Raw genomic sequence first — 7,554 nt, 5'->3', positions numbered from 1 at the left:
TCCACAAGTGTGTAACTTGTTATTTTTGACCTTGTTATTTCAACTTTAAGTATGCATAAAGTAAATGCAAATGTTGAGCATTTTGCCATAATGCTTTGCATACATTGTGGTGGTGGGTAGAGTATTAGCTTAATATTAAGCTGCAGAGTCCATCAAAATTTAGTTGTTTTCAGAAAAAAGTCCAGCTTGGGGAAATAAAAAAATATGTCATCATCACAATAATGTCATAAAGAAGAGGGCATTGCATTTTCAAGATACAATATGAAATAATACCTCCGTGAATGCAAGTCTCCAGTTACACCATATAATGCTACTGTATGGGGCCATCCTTGGACATGGGCAGATTTGAACAAACTTGTACACACATCTGGACAAGCAAATTGAGAAATGGACTAACATTTTCATGGGGGTAAAAATCCTAGCAAGTATCTTGTAATGAATGACAAGGGGAAAATGTTGACATCCTACCCCTGGTAAATTATATCTACCCATGCTTATGTCAAGTGAGAATAAGGTCACCATCTTGGCATGAACAATATTCCTTGACATCAAGATCTAATTTTGTAACGAAAGCAAAGGTCTCTTCCACCATCTGCCAGATAACACAATAAGGCTCTTGGCAGTGCTCTTGGAAGCTTTACACTGAGATCAATACCTTCTGCAAGTAATCCAATTAAATGTGAACAGCATACTCTCAGCAAAATTGTACCTGGCAGTTATATAATGGTACATGTATTTTGCTGCATTGTGTATCATCTAATGTCATTTTCTTATGTAGGGGAAAAAAATCAAATTTCCTTCTACTAATTCCATTGGTTGCAGATGAATGTTTTTTCACTTATTCAAGTTATTGCTCTATAATTTTATCATATGCCATTCAGATATGGATTCTTTGCCAAGAGTGCTGTATTGATTGTTAAACTGCCTGCCATCTTGAATTCTATAAAAAAAAAGTACTTACAAAAGTTGAGATGGACACTGTGAATACTTGTCACTTTTCAAAATATTGATGGACCTAATGCACCTTTCATGTAACATAGCCACTGGAAACAAAAGAAGGCATCAGTTTCACAACACCCCACCCAATGCCTATCCTTACCAAATATGTACATGCTGAAGTGGTCCTCCTGTCTTGCCACCTATTTCCCCTAGGAGTCCTTCTTATAAATGAACACATCCTAAATTGGAATATTCCAAGGCCACAACCATAAAGCTCTGCATCTCCCAAATCATCAAGTATAAAACTGTGTCCTCGAGATAAATGATAATATATTCCCACTCACGTTGCCTCAGTGGAGAGTTAAGGACTGGGGTGAGAAGACCGAGGCATCGTGGAATCCGAGATTCCATGCTTACCCGTAAAATACTTAGGGGGTGGGTGGGTGGGGGGGCTAAAAATTTGACTGCACTTCTTCCCGTGCTCCCCCCATCTACTAATATCCTCTTCAGCAGAAAAGGTGAAGAATTGCTCCGAAACTTGATATCATGTGTTGCGCTCTGTTGTTCAGATATAACACAGAAAAGACACCTACACTTGAACAGAACTTTATTGCCCGACAATTGTACATGATATGGCAACTATTATTACACAAAGTACCAAATGACTGACACTCGGTTTTATTCCGACTGCTGTACCACATGAGAAAGAGCCATACACTCTTTGTGTCTGGCGGTAGGCTGTTCCAGACATTGGGCCCACGGTAGGCTATTGATCTTCTGAAGGTCTCTCGCTTAGGCTTTGGGACAACCAGTTGACTACTAGCTTTGGTTGTTCGTGTACTCTGGTCCCTGCAGTACACAAACATCTAGCGCATGTAGGGTAGTAGTTGCATATAACTTCGGAGCTTTGGATAATCCACACAGATCGGAGATATCCCTCTGGTGAAAAACGGCTACACTAGAAACCTACATTGCCTCTGACCGTGGACTGTAGCTAGACTAGTCTACTCTTGCTAGGCTGTGTCCCTCCCGTCCGGCACATGATTCACTTGTGAATAGAGGGGGAGTTATATCACATGTCATAAACTCACGCGAGTGGAGATCTCGCGAGAGTTCATTCCATTGTGATATCATTGGGAATCATAATATATTCCCACTCACGTTGCCTCAGTGGAGAGTTAAGGACTGGGGTGAGAAGACCTCGGCACCCGCTTCTCCCGAGTGCCATTATTCCCCTAATTTAAGTTCCTACATTTCCCTTCATTTAATCCTCTCCCAATCCTTATTCTTCTCCATTCCCTTTTCCCAATCCTTATTGTCTTCATTCCCCCAATCCCTTATATTTACTCCCTCACCTCTGTGCCTTTCCGTACAAAACCCTCTACGTATGCATTAAGCCACCTTGACAACACAGCAGCATCCCCTATGGTCTGCTGCGCATGCTTGTTGTTATCAACAGGGTGGGTGTAATACTATCACAGTCACAGTCATCAGTCTTTAGGTGTTCCTCAGGAATGCAGATTGATCCCTGGTTCTCAGCTAAGTTCCTTGGGCGCCTAAGGTCCGGCTCGAGTGGGACCTGTCCAATCCGAACTCAGTGGAATGGTCGACGACCAGTCCGATTAGATAGAGAACCCTTAGAGATTACCTGAGACCAACCTCTCCCAGGTTTACAGTAGTTCAACTCATCCTGCGTCGTGTTGGAAATCAAACATTGATTTCTCTGCGTATACAAGAACAATATTCCAGCTGCAGAGAAAGCTATCACCACAATGCTTGCTCAGTATCTAACCTGTAACTGTCGACCTTTACGCACAGTTCTATGTATTTCAGTCTGGACAGGCCCCACTCGCTTCCCGGACCACCAGGCCGAAGCCAGTATGGGTGGCAACAGCTTAAGGGAGCTGAACACGGTCCACGAGTGAGAACTAGGCCAGCTAAAGGTAGCCAATAAACAGGAACACAGAAAATCCAATGGTAGGAAGGAATGTGACACGAGAAACTCGTCATGATCTTTGTCTTTATTCCAAACTTGCATAACAAGAAACGCAAACACCGGTTCAGTCAACGGTAAAATCACCATCCAACATTACCGTGCAGACGCTGCGGACCTTATCGAAAATTGCATGTCGTCCAAGGTCACAATCTAATTGTGACAAACGAAGTTCCATTGTTCCCATTGTGTCCTCCATTCCTTTGACCTTTACTTCTGACCTGTCCAACAAGGTAGGTCTTCACTGTACTACCGTACGGTTTGTTACCTACCATGGATTTGTTCACCAACCATGCAACAAACCAAACAAAATCTGAGGTTGTCCAACAACCTGTCGTCATATCAAATGAAACACCGACTCAAATCAAACAAAGTTACGATTACCGTCCACCGGCGCCCGTTGTCTTACAGCGAAAATCCACTATACCGTCTGACGCACCCCGCTGTCCAACAACGAATTCTCTACACGATTGTCCAACAATCTCACCACACCGTCCACCGGTGCCGTTGTTCAACAGCGAGTACAATATACAACCATGTACTGCACCCCACCGTCCGACGGTGCCGCTGTCCAACAGCAAATACAACATACAGTCATATACTGCACCACTCCCTCCAACGGTGCCGCTGTCCAACCGCAAATACCAGATACAACAAAGTACTGTACCACACCGTCCAACAGCGAATACAACATACAACCATGTACTTGTACTACACCGCCGAACGGTGCCGCTGTCCAACGGCGTATACAACATACAACCATGTATGTACCGTGCCACACCGTCCGGCGGTGCCGCTGTCCAACAGCGAATACAACATACAATCATGTACTGTACTACACCGTCCGACGGAGTCCGCTGTCCAACAGCGAATACGACATACAACCATGTATGTACTGTACCACACCGTCCTACAGTGCTGCTGTCCAACAGCGAATACAATATACAACCATGTACTGTACCACACCGTCCAACGGTGCCGCTGTCCAACAGGAAATACAACATACAGTCATATACTATACCACACCGTCCGGCGGCCACGCTGTCCGACAGCAAATGCAATATACAACAAAGTACTGTACCACACCGTTCAACGGTGCCCGCTGTCTGACAGCAAATACAATATGCAACAATTATTGTACCAAACCGTCCGACGGTGCCGCTGTCCAACAGCAAATACAACATACACGATGTATGTACTGTACCACACCGTCCAACGGTGCCCGCTGTCCGACAGCAAATACAATATGCAACAATTACTGTACCAAACCGTCCGACGGTGCCGCTGTCCAACAGCAAATACAACATACAGGATGTATGTACTGTACCACACCGTCCAACGGTGCCCGCTGTCCGACAGCAAATACAATATGCAACAATTACTGTACCAAACCGTCCGACGGTGCCGCTGTCCAACAGCAAATACAATATACACAAATTACTATACCACACCGTCCGACGGTGCCGCTGTCCGACAGCCAATACAATATACAACAATTGCTGTACCAAACCGTTCGACGGTGCCGCTGTCCGACAGCAAATACAATAAACACAAATTACTGTACCACACCGTCCGACGGTGCTGCTGTCCGACAGCGAATACAATATACAACAATTACTTTATTACGTCATCCGACGGTGCCGTTGTCCGACAGCGAATTCTAACCAATTAAAACATTAAATCGATCGACGATCCTCAGTCATACAGAGTCAAAACCTAAAGTTTCCCCACAAAAGTTACGTCCTCGGTACTAAGAAATCAGACCACTGCGCCCCGCTGATCAGCCTGACAGGAGCTGGGGAGGAGAGAATACCGGGTTAGTGCAAAACTGCGACCCACTCCGAAACTACGTCCCGCTGATCAGCCTGACAGGAGCTGGGGAGGAAAGAACGCCGGGTTAGTAACGAACTGCGCCCCGCCAGTCCGCCTGACAGGAGCTGGGGAGGAGAGAACGCCGGGTTAGTGCCGAACTGCTCCCCGCTAGTCAGCCTGACAGGAGCTGGGGAGGAAAGAACGCCGGGTTAGTGCCGAACTGCTCCCCGCCGATCAGCCCGACAGGGGCTGTGGTGGAGAGAACGCCGGTTTAGTGCAGACCTGCGACCCGCCCCGAACTGCGCCCCGCCGATCAGCATGACAGGAGCTGGTAAACTGGAAGAAGGGCACATCACATGTTACGTCATCGCGGCAAAAATTACTGAGAAAACAGAAACATCACGAGTTCACGACGGTTAAAAGATCTCTTACTAGCGTACAGGCTGTCCGACAACCTGAAGTGCAAAAACAAACACTTTCAGAAAGGATATCACAGTCAACTTGGAATCACCGCTGCAAATTGTTGACTACTGCCGGAGTAATGAAGTCTTTGAGCCTGGTCCAACCACTTTCCGGGCTGTTGACTGCTCCACAGATTGCAGAAATGCTGGCCTAGCACAGAAAACCATGGCAAAATTGTACGGTAAAACAGACAAGCAACACTGCTAAAACGAGAGCAGCCCAATCAGGCAACTCTACCCGAAACATGGCGCTTCGGCACACACAGAAAAACACTGACCACCACTTTGACGACTGCCCAAAGTTTCCAAAAAATGGCTTAACTCACCCACAGCGGTGTCAGTAATAAGTTTAACCACTACTGTCGTCAGGGGAGGAATGTCAGGTGCTCCTCCAGGCCCTCGGTGATCAGTTCAGTGTTGTTCTGCTCCATTAGGCTCCTTGCGCGAGAAAACAAGGATTACGGCAGTCCTGGTGGTGATACAGCCTTGTCTGAATACCTAACTCATGCGAAAAAACAAACAAACAAGGAAATCACAATGCATCCGAAGCCAAGTTAACCACGCTAAGTTGAATCAATCTCACCTGCGCACCCGAACACGTGCGCTCCACATACAGATGCAAATTCCACTCATAAATGACACGAGTATCAGAAGGAACATTTGAAAACTCGAATATGCTCTAAAACACAAGCTGCACGCCTTAGGAAAGGTGAGCAAACAAATTCACAGAATAATAAAACGAAATTCAGACAGCAAAATGTCTCTGCACTGAGAACACTGTCCCGCCAAAGCGCGGGAAACAGACCGCCAAACGAAAATTCCAGAACACGCCATAAGGCGGCAAGGCAATACTGCGTACCTTCTAGGTTAGTGACACTAACGCCAAAGGAAACTACTCAGTCCTTTGCTGCCGGCAAGATACGTTCCCAGAAGTAAAAGATGTCACCGGCTTGCACATGGCTGGTACCGCGCTACAGGAGCTCTGCTTGGCAACGTCCTGTTCGTGCGGCTCATGATTCACTTGTGAATAGAGGGGGAGTTATATCACATGTCATAAACTCACGCGAGTGGAGATCTCGCGAGAGTTCATTCCATTGTGATATCATTGGGAATCGATTTAGTACACCCTGACTCTTAAACATGTTGTACTATGAAGATAGCTGAGTCAAAGCACATTGGGAATCTTGTAAACGGGCTAGACAGTAGACGGAATGCAAATAATAATAATCATTCACCCCTCTTGAAAATCTGGATTCAATATCATCTCCTAACCTTTTGTTCTCAATTGCACATTTCATCCATCAAAAAACAAATTGCAACTAAATGTATTTTGATAATCACTTTATTCATATATATTATACAACGGGTAAACCATGATATACAAATTTTAAGCAACACTTTCAAAATTTCTACAAGAAAGTGACAGTAGTTCCTTCAATCTCAATCATAATTCCATAATGAATGTATAACAGAGGAATGCTTTAGTGGGTCTCAGCCAACAGCTACCTCAGATGACAAACCTCTATAATTGTTCACCAGCTTTTAATATAGTTGTTCAGGAAAGCATCAAGTCCTTTCAGAAAGCCATAACAGCTGTGCAGATCACTGTTGAAGCCATAGTACCAAGTACACTATTGCTTGCTACAACAGAGCTGAACTAAATGGCACAGACCAATACTTCTAAGGTAGTTTTTGCATAATTTTACGTGAGGACCGTAACTTATGCTACACACTACAGAGGCTCAGATCTTTATTCCATATTTTGAGAGCCAAACACGAATTCTTGTTAAGCACTGTTATCTGGACTATTCCTCAAAAAATGTCCAACCATGCCAATTCACCAGATTGCATTCAGACTAGATGCCCTATATAGTTTGTTGTCGCACGTGGCGGGCACAACATTTAGTCCACCTCTTCCATCCGCGATGTGTCATCATCATCCCCCTCCAGAGGAGGCATCTCATCTGTCACGTCTTCTTCTGCAGCTGTCTCCTCTTCATCGATACCTGAAGACACAGTATGGACAATGGGTTAAGTTCTTGCATTAAGGACTGTGCAAAATTGTTTTGATTGTTTCCACCATAAGAGAAATACTGACAAAGCAGATGTATTTTTTTCCCCCTTTAACCTACCCTGGAAACCAGACTTTTAGCATAGCTAGGCAGGCAACTCTCTTCCCAAGTGTGCTTATCTAAGGTACTCGGGAAGACTTGCCGGACAAATTCTCTGCCAGCTCTGGCTTAAAGTCTGGTCTCCAGGGTACTTTTAACCTGTTTGCTCTTTTACAGTACAATTACATAATCAATTGATGAAAACTTCCCTAAAAGCTTGAAGACACAAAATTTAAGT

This window comes from Branchiostoma floridae, chromosome 1 (genome assembly GCF_000003815.2).
Source record: "Branchiostoma floridae strain S238N-H82 chromosome 1, Bfl_VNyyK, whole genome shotgun sequence".
Classification (NCBI taxonomy): Eukaryota; Metazoa; Chordata; class Leptocardii; order Amphioxiformes; family Branchiostomatidae; genus Branchiostoma; species Branchiostoma floridae.
The sequence above is the reverse complement of the archived record's forward strand: the minus strand, read 5'-3'. Positions refer to the sequence as shown.